Source organism: Eptesicus fuscus, chromosome 11, assembly GCF_027574615.1.
Source record: "Eptesicus fuscus isolate TK198812 chromosome 11, DD_ASM_mEF_20220401, whole genome shotgun sequence".
NCBI classification, from domain to species: Eukaryota; Metazoa; Chordata; class Mammalia; order Chiroptera; family Vespertilionidae; genus Eptesicus; species Eptesicus fuscus.
Genome location: NC_072483.1, coordinates 31,385,036 through 31,398,427, shown reverse-complemented (window position 1 = coordinate 31,398,427; position 13,392 = coordinate 31,385,036). Strand labels below are relative to the sequence as shown.

Sequence of the window (13,392 nt, the reverse complement as noted above, 5' to 3'; positions counted from 1 at the left end):
GCACATGTATTTACCTCCCCTTTTCCCCAGTGATATGTGGGGAACAGACCTATGGTTCCCTGGGGAGTGGGTGAAGCTGCAATCTCCTGGTGAAACAAGCAGGCTCATACTCCCTAGTTGATTATGCTTAATAATGTCTGATTTCCTTTGCTTCCTTCCTTTATTAATTATTAGTATCTAGATACCTACACTAACTCCCCCTCCCCCCCCCCGAAAACCTTGGACCTTGTAATCTTAACAAGGGCAAATAGCTGACGGTCCTATCTTCTGTAGCTGCTTCATGCTGTCAAGGAGCATAGTCCTGCTTATCACCAGGCCCAGAGATTCTTCCTATCTGTCCAAGGAAGAAAGGCAGAGAAGGGAATGGGAGTCTTCATGCAGGGAAGAGGGATTTTGTGAAGTCCAGGTCAGTCTGCTGTCCCTGGGGTGCAGCATATATGACATCTAGCGGATGGCATTGTCTAGAGGATGGCATTGTTGGACAAGCTGGCATTCTTGTTGTATTCTAGAGATGACAATTTAGACAAGAAGGTTAAAAGGCATAGTCCAAAAATGAGGATAATTATAGCAACTAAAAGTCTCGTGGGAGGTAAAAACCAGGTGATAGAGGGAGGGACTAATTTCTCAGTATGCCAGATTAAGTTGGAGGAGTGTCCTTTCTTTATTAATATCTAGCTACTTATGCGTACACTATGAATCTCATAAACATCTGGATATGTAAATGCTGCTTTGATATTGCTTTTTGAGATGACACAAGTGAATTGTCTGCTAAAGTGCCTAGTTTATAGTAGAAATGCAATGCATTTTTATCCCCTTCATTTTTTCTCCTCCCTTTCCAGCTCCCTTAGCATTAAGAGGAACCTCATTGTTGGAGAATGGTGTCTGTAAACACTGAAAAAATTAGAGCTTGTTCATTGAAGATAGCAGACAAAAAAGAAATAATGGTGCAAATAGTCCTTTGCCTTCCTGATTGAGGTGCTCTTCATTGGGATACATGGAGCTATTGATGATGATAAAGACTCTAATTAGTCTAGACTACATTATGGTTGATGCTGGACTTCCATTTTGAGTTGTTCTGCTTATGGTTCTGGGATAAACATTAAAAATAATCTAGTTTGGTTTAAAAATATACTTAATCCAATAGCAGCCTCACACCAATCTATACAGAATTTAACTCTTTCTTCATAATTCCTGCATGTTGTTTTTAACCATCAGAGAAAAACTAGCTTCTCCCAAGACATCTGGCTTTACTGATTTTCATTAAATGTGTGTGTGTGTGTGTGTGTGTGTGTGTGTGTGTGTACGTGCACACATGTGCATGTGCGTTGAGGAAACAGTGAGGAGTTTACTTTTAATGAGCTCAATTACTTTCAGTAATATGAGCTATCAAAACATTTCTCCAGTCAGATTTGCTGACAGTACAAAATTGCATCTGACTCATTCTTGCCATTTGCACCCCAAATGTGAGTATATCCAGAAATGGAACATAATATTTTGCAGTAGAATGTCTCTAGTGCAAACAAATGCCTTACCTTCCCAAGGCAAATAAGATAAGCCAAGGTTAATTAATTACAAACAGGCTTGAAGAAAAATGCTCTATACGAGTGGTTCTCAAACTCTGCTACAATTGGAATTACCTGAAGAACTTTGCAAAATACTGATGTCTGGGTTCTGTTGCCTAAGTTCTGCTGGAAGTTGTTTGGGGGTGCCGTCTGGCCACTCAGAATTTTCAAAGTTCTCCAGGTGATTCTAATATATAGCCAAATTTGAGAATCATTGATCTACATCTGTGCACATCAATGAATTTGAAAATTCTATGAAGGTGGAGAGGCAGCTTTACATTTATTTTTTAAAATATATTTTATTGATTTTTTACAGAGAGGAAGGGAGAGGTATAGAGAGTCAGAAACATCGATGAGAGAGAAACATCGATCAGGTGCCTCCTGCACACCTCCCACTGGAGATGTGCCCGCAACCAAGGTACATGCCCTTGACCAGAATTGAACCTGGGACCCTTCAGTCCACAGGCCGATGCTCTAACCACTGAGCAAAACCGGTCAGGGCGGCAACTTTACATTTAGATTCCTTAATGACAAGTGAATTGCTTTTGAATCGAGAACATAAATATTTCCCACTTTAGATTACTCTATAAAGAGAAAAATTGAAGCTATGGTAGGGAAATTGTGCCTCCATTAGAGAACCAAGCATAGCAATGAAGTACAGTAGATATAAGTTTATGTTGCTCATATTTCTTTTATATATATATATATATATATATATATATATATGTATATATATATTTCAGAGAGGAAGGAAGAGGGAGAGAGAGATAGAAATATCAATGATGAGAAAGAATCATTGATCAGCTGCCTCCTGCATGCCCCCTACTGGGGATTGAGCCTGCAATCTAAGCATGTGTCCAGAATCAAACCTGGGACCTTTCAGTCTGCAGGCTGATGCTGAGCCAAACTGGCTAGGGCAGTTTATGTTACTCTTATGTAAAATGTCCACAGATGTGCAAATGCATGACCATTGGGCGCCTCCACTTATCATAGGAACCCTCTCTCTTTCTATCTTGTTGCCCTCTGTCTTTAATATGTGATTTCTCATGTTTGTCTAAAATGGCTGCTCAAGTACCATCCAGCACAGCAGGAAAGAAGAAGGAGCAAAGAATGAACCATTGAAAGATACTTTTTAGAAGTGGAGCAGGATGGGTCCACTTACATCCCTTTAGCTCAGTGGTTCTCGACTAGGGGGAAGTTTTGCCCTCAGGAAATATTTGCTAATGTCTCAAGACATTTGTGGTTATCACATCTAATATAGGGTGGAGGTGACACTAAACATTGTGAAATACCCAAGGCAGCTCCTACTACAAAGAATTATCTGGCCCACATTGTCAACAGTGGCAATGTTGAGAAACCCCACTAAGTTTAGCTATAGGTTGGCCATAGGGCTATACTTAGCTGCAAGGAAGATGGGAAATTATTGCCTGTATTATAAGAAGCTATATGCCTGTTTAAAAATCAGGAATTCTATGATCAGAAAAGTAGAATGAACATGGTAGAGATAAACTATTTGTCTGCACCATGCTGTCCTATAAATTCCATGTCTTGCCGAAAATTTTTGAGAGCTGGAATTTGTTCCCTTATTATGATCCATCATGCAACCATGATGTAAACTCATACCCAGCATCAACTGGCTAATTTTTCAAGCAGAACGAGTCATTTGTAAGCAGGAATGCAATTTTAATGAAGGCTTTTCTGGTTACTGTTCCTGGGAAGCTGGGGTTATATTTTAATGAGTTAATCTTTCATGACTATGCAGGAGGAGCCTGCTGGGCATTGACTACATTAGTAGTGGGTTACAAAGGAAGTTTCCAGTATATAACATGTACTTTGCTTTTTCAGTTTCCTTCCCTCTCTGATTGGATAAAAATGGGAGGTAGAGCAGGGGTACCATTGATACCCACTTCCTGCGGTCTCTTAGTGCTTTAATGTATACAGAGATAATGCAATAGAGTAAATTTACACCTTTAAGTACCTCTCCCTCTTTATTTTATGGATGAGAAAAGCAGGCCCAATTTTTCTATCTCTGATGTGAATGAATTGGCGTAGATAATGTCTTAAGTCCCTCCTAAGATTTCAATTATTTGGCACCATGAAGCTGATTCTAAGAGTTTCACCTAAATATATAGAATGAAGAGTGAAGATGCTCTGACTAGAACCTGCTTTCTGAATTTGAGCTCCCTTGTGGATTTTGCTCTTTTGCTTTTTTCCTCAGGTTGATACTGGCTGTCTGTTAGCAGGTTGGAAACATAAGCGCCCTGAGAGACCAGACTTTCCAGGGAAACAAAGTTTTGTTAAACAATGTTAAAACAGAAACATTCCAAAGACTTTTTCAGTTTTATTTCAATTCAGTTTAAATTCTAGGACAGTAACAATTCACAGATAACAAATGAAGTTGTCTATACTTTGGAAGAAAAATCAATGAGATTCTGTCTATGAAATGATTCTTCTTAAAGTTCATGTCTTTTTATAATGACTTTATCCATGATTCAAACAAACTACTTTTAATGTCAAGGGAAAGTATAATATCTAATCTGGGTTTATTATCAGGTTCAGGTTTAGAAAAATTAGAAGGAAGAACATCAAGACAGCATTCAAAGGATTGCCATGTTTTCGTCAGGTGGAAAAAGTTTCTCCATGGTTAAGCTGATGAACACACTTATGTACAGGAAGCTTTATCTATTATTCAGAATATTCTCACAAAAATACTTTTCTTTAGAAAGTTATAGAGACAAGTTAGTTTTCTGGAATCTTTTCTTCTGGGTGTGTTATCTTGTGAATGTCATCTTGTGAAATACAGCCATATTGGGGCAATGACAACATCACACAGACTACCTTATCTCCTAAACTACACAGCTTCCTTCCAAGAGAAGAGGAGAAGACTCCCACTGCAGAGATAATAGACAATCCCAACAATGGATGTGGCCCAGTGCCATTCAAATGCAACAGTGCGGTAGATGTGGAGAAAGTTTCCTTGCAATTTCTGTAATCTGTTGTCATTTTCCAAAATTGCTGTTTCCTTAGAAAATGCCCTGGGCCAGGGCTTACGCTCCTCTGTGGATGAAGTTGCCTAAAAATACCTTAATACAACTATTACCAGTTTACTGTTTTGTGCATATTTTGCAATGTAGAATCCAGAATAATGCTGGCCTTAGTTGCATCAGAATTGCAATGTCAATGTTAATGTTTTCAAACATTTCATGTTTTACTTCTCAAAATGCTGCTATATTTGTTTTATTTTCTATCCTCTACAGTTTAACTTCTAAAATTAGTTGATAAAAATTGTAATGAACAGAAATATTTTCTTAATAGAGAGATAAAAATAGGCCCTAGTTTGTGTCAGAGAATTTTGGAAAAGTTAGTAAATTTTTAAAGAACTCTCAGTATATCCAAATATTTTGAAAAGTGGGTTCTTTGGAAGTTGCCATAGCAGCAGATATTTGAAGCTAGAAATATCTCTGAGATTATATGTTAGGATCGAAATTGTCTTATTATAAAAAATGTCACAGATTTTGGTTCAGCAAAACTGGGTAACAGTCACAGCAGGTAAGAAAAATCTGAGGAGAGTAGTAGGGAAGGCAGCAATTGCTAACATGTCCTTATTTAACTTAGCTTTTCTACTCAATTTAAAAAGAATGAAATATATTGCCTCATGCATATTTTTTCATTGAGATATCTCCATTTCTCTGATAATGGTACTCAACACATATCAATAACCAGGTGTAGATATGCCAACGATGCAGATGGTGTTTCACGTAATATGTCCAATTTTGCTAGGCTAGTTTTGTAAACAGAAGATGATTACTTATTCAACAGAGATCAGACAAAGTGACATCCAGGGAGTCTCCTTCAGGGTTGATTAACTTTACATAGAAATCTAAAATAATTATGACTACACATGCTGGAGAATGAAATGTTCCCATCAGGCAATGATTATAACCAACATCAAGCAAGAATTTTAGCCAGCAATCAGAAATCACCAATTATGCAGAGTATCTGCAAGAGAAAATGTTGTCTCGTAAAAGTGCTGAAATGAGTAACTGGATAAGATTTTTAACAAAACAGATGGGCCCATTTTGGCTTTTGACAGTTGACTTATGCAAACTATATGCAAAGGCTCAAACAGATTATGACCCCTGGCAACAGTCAACTTGTAATGTCATATCCATTATTACCTACACTCATTGGCAAAATGCTCTCTTCAACTACAATGATGGAAAACAAAGCAGAACAATGATTGTTCAAATTCATTATATTTCTCTTATACTTTGGCTATCTGAGCACCTTATTTTCCCCAAAGCATGAATTTTTAATTCAAATATTGTAAGGCATGCAACTATTTGGTTTGCCTGAATGTTTTTGAGATGCATGTGGTTCTGCTGTAATGGTAGCCACTTTGTTTATCTATGTTTAAGATTTATCCTGCTGGTCATTCTCACTGAAACAAGTCCATAGCCCCTGCCAGCTCAGGGATTCCACTAGCATGTCTTGGGGAAGTTCCCATAACACTGGAGCAAGAAGAGGCTTTAGCTTTTGCATAGTTCATATTTCCACATTTTTGCTGTGAGATAGCTAAAGCTCATAGGATCAGATATCTTGTTCACGTAACGCAACTGATCATTGGCAAGGACAAAACCAGAATGCAGGCGTTTCAGTTATCTATTGCTGATTAACAAAGCCCCCCAAAAGTTAGGGGATTAAAACCACAATGATTTATTTAAAATAAATTTGTGAATTGACGGGGAGGGTTATCTGCTGGTTTTATGTGGGCTTATAAGCATGGCTGAATTTAGCTCAGATGTCATGTGGGCTGAAAGGAACAAAATGGCTTTACTCATTTGTCTTGCAGTTGATGCTGGTGGCTGTCAATTGGGGCACTGGGCTCTCTTCTATGTGGCCTCTAATCCTTGAAGGAGTGGGACCAATTTCCTTACATAGTGATCTCAATCAATGTTTCAAGAGAAGGAAAGTAAAAGTTGCAAGACCTCTTAAGATATAGGTGCAGCTCTAGCCAGTTTAGCTCAGTAGATAGAGTGTCGGCCTGAGGACCAAAGGGTCCCGGGTTTGATTCCAGTCAAGAACACGTACCTCGGTTGGGTTGCAGGCTCCTCCCCTGCCTGGGCCCTGGTCAGGATGCATGCAGGAGGCAACCAATGGATGTGTTTCTCTCACTTCAATATTTCTTTCTGTCTTTCCTGCTGTCTTCCCCTCTCTAAAAATCAGTGGGAAAATATCCTTGGTTGAGGATCAAAAAAACAAAAACAAACAAGGACCTAGATGCAGAACTATTCTATTGGTCAAAATTAGTCCTGCAGAGAGACCAGACAAAAGGGGTTATGTATTCACTTCTAAATGGGATGAGTGGCCCAGCCACATTGCAGAGAGGCATGGAAGGAATTGCCATAGCCATCCTGGAAAATGCTCTTCTATATCAGGTTATCAGTTTCCATAGGTAAGGACAACATTTCTGTGTAAGCCCAGGCCTTGTGCCATTTGCATCACTGCTGATTTTGCAGCAAATTGGTGCATTCTAGTCTGTCAGTAGACACTTGGCCAATATCCAATTTATAGAGAAAGCTTCCTCATTGTGATTGTTTGGCTTCAGATGTCAGTGAAAACTTTAAAACCATCTAGTAAAAATAACTAGGTTCTCCTTGACAATTAACTTGATTTGAAACCTAATACATTTTACAAAGTAATAAAACCATGAGAAAACCTTTTTATGCTCTTAAGTGGAATCCTTAAAGTTTGATTAGTTTCCAAATGCAAGCTGTCAAGTTGAGCAAAAAGCCTGTGTTCCCAGTTTATGAGGGATGCCATTTGGTGACCTGAAGGTGGCAGATGTGGAGGCCAACAGTGGAGGATGGTGGTGGGGCCAGGGTCTGGGGGCCTCCAGCTGCTTTCTTGATGGGTTCTTTGTCAAAGTCTCTCTTCTGAGGAACGTGACTCCATGTGAGTGGCTGTTGGCCTTAGTATAAATATTTCATTAGTCATGATGGTTTTGAAAACTTAAAGCTGTGAAGGACACATTGGAATCTCTGTGATTTATGATAAAGCTGAAGGAAATTTGATCATTTCAGTCCTGCCATATGTAGCTGTGTGGAATGTGCAAATGAATTGAACCAGTAAACCCGACAGATTTTGTTTCTTGATTTTTTAAAAAAAGTTTTAAGTCAGATCAGTTAACAGGCAATTTGAAACAGGGAGTTAGCAAAGCAGCTGTTTTTGATGAAATTCCTTCCAAATGCTTCTCTCGCCCTTCCCCCTTCTGTAGTTTTCTCGCAAGAACTGAGACAAGCTTCTCTACCAAATTTTCTTAGCTCTACGTATCAGTAATTAAAAAATTAAAACCCAGCATAGTCCTATATGTTCATATACTATTCCTCTACTATTTGCTCTTCAAGTGTAAATCATGTGTCAAGGTTATTTTAGTATGATTACTAAATGCTATGTACATATTAATTCTTTGTTTGATACTTACAAGGTATTTAGCACAGAAGCTCAATAAAATGTATAAGTATACTTTTGTTAGTATACTTTTGAATTTAATTTTTGCAAGTAATGAGAGAGAAAAAGAAAATATTAGTTTTATCTTCTGTAAAGTGGACATTAAATGACTCAAAGAAGTTCAGAGACTGCTCAATTTTATACAGCAGTTATATGGCTAACTGTATGGGAGAGGGTGTCCCTCAGCCCAGCCTGGACCCTCTTCAATCTGGGACTGCTGGCTCCTAACTGCTCGCCTGCCTGCCTTCCTGATTGCCCCTAACTGCTTCTGCCTGCCAGCCTGATCACCCCATAACCACTCCCCTGCCAGCCTGATTGCCCCTAACTGCCCTCCCCTGCAGGCCTGATCACCCCTAACTGCTCTCCCCAGCAGGCCTGGTCCCCCCCAACTGCCCTCCCCTGTAGGCCTAGGTCCCCTCTAACTGCCCTCCCCTGCAGACCCGGTAGCCCACAACTTCCCTCCTCTGCTGACCTGGTCATCCCTAACTGCCCTCCCCTGCAGGCTTGATCACCCGCAACTGCCCTCCCTTGCCGGCCTGGTCCCTCCCAACTGCCCTCCCCTGCTGTCCATCTTGTTGCGGCCATCTTGTGTCCACATGGGGGCAGCCATCTTTGACCACATGGGGGCAGCCATCTTGTGTGTTAGAGTGATAGTCAATTTGCATATTACTCTTTTATTAGATAAGATAGAGCAGTGGTCGGCAAACTCATTGGTCAACAGAGCCAAATATCAACAGTATAAAGATTGAAATTTCTTTTGAGAGCCAAATTTTTTAAACTTAAACTTCTTCTAATGCCAGTTCTTCAAAATAGACTCGCCCAGGCTGTGGTATTTTGTGGAAGAGCTACACTCAAGGGGCCAAAGAGCCACATGTGGCTTGCAAGCCACAGTTTACCGACCACGGGGATAGAGGCCTGGTGCATGGGTGGGGGCCAGCTGGTTTGCCCTGAAGAGTGTCCCGGATCAGGGTGGGGGTTCCCTTGGGGCATGGGATGGCCTGGGTGAGGGACCTGTGGTGGTTTGTAGGCCAGCCATGCCCCCCGGCAACCCAAGCGGAGGCCCTGGTATCTGGGATTTATTTATCTTCTATAATTGAAACTTTGTAGCCTTGAGCAGAGCCAAGCCTCCTGCTTGCTTTGTGGCTGCAGCCATTTTTGTTGGGATTTATTTATCTTCTATAATTGAAACTTTGTAGCCTTGAGTGGAGGCCTGGGCCGGCCAGGGTGTGTAGAAACTTGGCTTCCTCCATTGCCAGGGAAACCCAAGCCTCCTGCTCGCTCTGTGGCTGCAGCCATCTTGTTAGGTTAATTTGAAAACTCACTCCTGATTGGCTGGTGGGCATTGATTGTTGGTGTAGCTGAGATGTGGTCAATTTGCATATTACTCTTTTATTAGATAGGCTGTTAATATTTTATAATAGGTATTCAAGAGAATGCTGAAACTCAGAAAGGCAACAATGAAAGAATTAAGAAAGATCACCAAGAACAAAGATGTGTCATTAGAGACCAAGGCACATATTGTCCACACCCTCATATTCCCAAATTCAAGGTATGGATATGAAAATTGGACAGTGAAGGAGGCTAATAAAAAAGCAATTGATTCATTTAAAATATAATGTCAGAGGAGCACCCTGTGCATATCCTGGACCACTAGAAAGATGCACAAGTGGGTTCCAACACAAATTAAGCCTAAAACATTACTGGAGGCAAAAATGACAAAACAGGCTGTCCTACGTAGGGAACATCATGAGAAGTCAGGGTTATTTGGAAAAGACAACAATACTGGGGAAATTAGAAGGCAGCAGGAAAAGAGGAAGACCAAATAAGAGATGGATTGACTTCATAAAAGAAGCCATTGGCATTACTCTACAGAAGCTGAGTAGGGCTGTAGCCATCACTCTTCATAAGGTCACCTGGAGTCGAAGCACACACAACCATATGTAATAAATATTCATTAATAAATTAATTTTATTTTGAATTGTCTTTGTTAGTGTAACATTTGTTACAGCTTAGTTAACAGAGAATATTTTAGAATCTAAATTTTAGATTAGCACTCTCGTTCTAGAATACAGTGATTCTTTGGCTTTTGTCTTTAGTGACCCAGAGAAGTTCAGACTTGCCAAAAAGGAAGGAAGTGATTCACAGGCAATGCTCGAGCTGTGTGTATGAGGATTACTCCATGATAGGTACTGGGAAGTGGTCAGATTCAGGGAGCTGAATTTTTTTGCTCTCTGTGTTATAAATCCATATTCCCCTATCCAAAACTCTTGGGAAAAAATTAAAATAGTTTTGGTTTTATAAAGGAAATGCAATGTGTATTCTGAATATTATATATGTAGACATTAGATAGCACCACATAACACTTAGGTTAATATCTCTGCAGTGAAATAAATATTCTCTTTTAGTAGAATAAAATCTCTTAATAGCCTCACATCAGATTTTGCCACCCAGTGAGATTTAAAGCCAAACTTACAGAAAATACATGTAGTTATATAGTTGTTAATTTTGGAACTCTGGATAAAAGATTGTTGACTTGAATTCAACGATAAGGCGGGTCATATGTAAATAGACTTCTGAGAAAGGGAAGACTTTCTTTAAGAGACAACCACTTGGAAAGCAAACAAGCAGACAAGCACACACCGTTCTTTGTCTTGTGTCAAAAAAAGAAATTAAGGAAACATTGTTTTTTCTAGATGGAAGAGGTACCTGTATGGTCTGTATTTTTTAAAAATCCCAATTGTGTGGCGGGGGCGGGGGAGAGCATCCATATTGAAATGTTTTAATGCCCATTTGAGTGAGCTCTGTAAGTAATAAGTATTTCCAGAAACATCTACATTTCTATTTTCATTGCATGTCAACCAAATATCTTCCCTGAGATGTCTGAAGTTAATAAATACAATAATCTTTAGCTAAGTTTTTTCCGTCTCTGTGCTCAGTACCAAGGATGCAATTAATAGCTAGTGTTTTGGGGGCCCCCAAAGCTGTCGCGGTCCATTAAGCAGACCCAGTGCAGAAAAGGATGGATGTAGAAGCAGAACAAATGCTATAGATCTTGCAGCATCCATCAATTCAACCCTAAAGAATGGAGTGGGGATGGGATGCTTTACAATAACCACTCTTTACAAATCCGACCTCTTGAAATCAGAATCCAAATTTCCTCCATGTCATTTTCAAAGGTGAAAGAGAGTTATTTTCTTAAATTGTATTTTATTTTTCCAGGAACATCTGCCCTGCTGGTTTCTTTCATTTTATGTGTAAATGAGTTTCAACAGCAACACTTTCTGTCATCCTTGTCAATGATCTGGAATCAAAGTTACCAGAGAACCTCTTAAGAAAATGTGTGGTGTAAAGAACTATGGATCCTCCAAATATGTGAGTCTTTAATTGCTTTATATCAACCAAAGATCCTGCCAAATGAATGTCATTCCCAACAACCAAAATGTCTCTGCATAAATCACATATGTAAGAAAGCTCCCATGGCCGAAACCGGTTTGGCTCAGTGGATAGAGCGTCGGCCTGGGGACTGAGGGGTCCCAGGTTCGATTCCGGTCAAGGGCATGTGCCTTGGTTGCGGGCACATCCCCAGTAGGGGGTGTGCAGGAGGCAGCTGATCGATGTTTCTCTCTCATCGATGTTTCTGACTCTCTATTCCTCTCCCTTCTTCTCTGTAAAAAAATCAATAAAATATATTTAAAAAAAAGAATGCTCCCATGAAATGTATAGCTTCATATAAAAGTGGGCATTAAAAAAATCAGTGTTTTCTAAAGAACTGAGCCCGTAATGGTTATGAAAGCAGATTGGGTGGAGTATGAACTTTAATAAGAAATTAGCTTCAGATAAAGAATAAGATGGCTATTTATGTTTCAAGGTATCTGAAATATCAGATTACAAATGTTAGCAAAATGAGATTAAGTCATGTGGGAAGGGAAAAAAGAACCTACCAGGTTATCTATCACATCCCTGGTAGGCACTGAGCGTGCGTGTGTGTGTGTGTGTTTTCTTGTTTTATCATTACAATAATTCTATTGCAATAGCCTCCTAATTTATTTTCTTTTCATCCTTCTCTATACCTAGCAGCTATAGTGATCATTTACAAACAGAAATCAGATCATATTATTCACCTACTAGAAACTTTTCAGTGGCTTCTCATCCAACTTTAAAAGCACACAAACTTCTTAACATATCCCCAATCTCCATGTGAGCTGGCCTGGTTCTACCTCTGAAGCCTCATCAGGTATTGTCTGCTCCACTGGTCACCATGCTCTCAGCATACGGTCTTCTTCCAACTCTTTAAACTGTTGCTTTTTTATTTGCTTCTGGGCCTTGCACATGCTCTTTAAAGTGCCCTTGTTCCAACTTGCTGGCCTTCAAGTTTCAATTTCAATGTCAAACCTTCAGGGAAATGTTCTTTGGTTGCATGGACTTAATTTCTCATACTTTCTTATAAAACCTATTCTTTTCTTTGACATAATTCCCCACTTTTTAGTTATATGGTTATTGGTATGATTATGAATTCATTGTTTTTCTCAAGTTTCTAAGCTAACTTAGACCTGCAATTGTGTCTGCTTGCTCCTTACTGTATTCCCAGTGCTCAGCAAAGCTTCTGGATCTGATAAACAATTCAATAAATACTTAAACTAAAGAGACAGGTGTCACTTTTATCATATGTATCATCTCTTTCAAAATTGATAAGTGAATCATTTGCCCTGTGTCACCTGACCAGCTTCTCTCAGAGGTGAAATGAGCAGTCACAGATCTCTAATCAGCTGAGCTGAGATCTGCAGACATTCTCAGGATGAAGGGATGAAGGTCTGAGTGGAAGTGAGGGCACACACTTCTCCGCCAGGCTCTCTCCCTAAGCAGTTCAGTGGTTTCTCACAAGTTTATTATTTCAACATTTATTATACTTATCATTCATCAAATATGATCATATGTCTTCCACCTCATCATATAATTGTATAGAAGTAAGGTGGTAAAGAGACAGGTGTCACTTTTGTCATATGTTGCCAAAATGTGCTATGTAATTTATGTAGTGTATTTCTTATTTCATTAATGTTATGTGCCCATACATACTTCTAATCTAAATCAAGCTGTACTAAAGGCAAAAGGAGCTAGTTTTCCAGGTATATCTCCAAAATAATGAGAGAATTGTAGTAGATAAATAACATAAATTCCTTGAATGATTTTTTAGTTTTCTAGAACACAGAAGACAACATTGATCTGAAATTCCTGGATCTGAAGCAGTTCTTATTGGAAGGGGGAAATAGTTTACCTAAGTAAGTAAGTAGTAGTCTGTATAAAATAAACTACAACATGCCTC

At 39.3% G+C, this 13,392-nt stretch overlaps 1 long non-coding RNA gene across 3 annotated transcripts in view; it reads left to right on the top strand.

Annotated features, from left to right (window-relative positions):
• LOC114230412 (uncharacterized) overlaps positions 1-13,392 on the top strand; it is a 70,188-nt gene that overhangs the window by 33,405 nt on the left and 23,391 nt on the right. For 2 of the 3 annotated variants that reach the window (XR_003616300.2, XR_008557456.1), the window contains exon 4: positions 11,292-11,444. This is a non-coding gene — a long non-coding RNA (uncharacterized LOC114230412). Of the gene's footprint in view, positions 1-11,291; positions 11,445-13,263; positions 13,343-13,392 lie in introns of those variants that run through there. The other variant, XR_008557455.1, reaches the window with a different exon arrangement.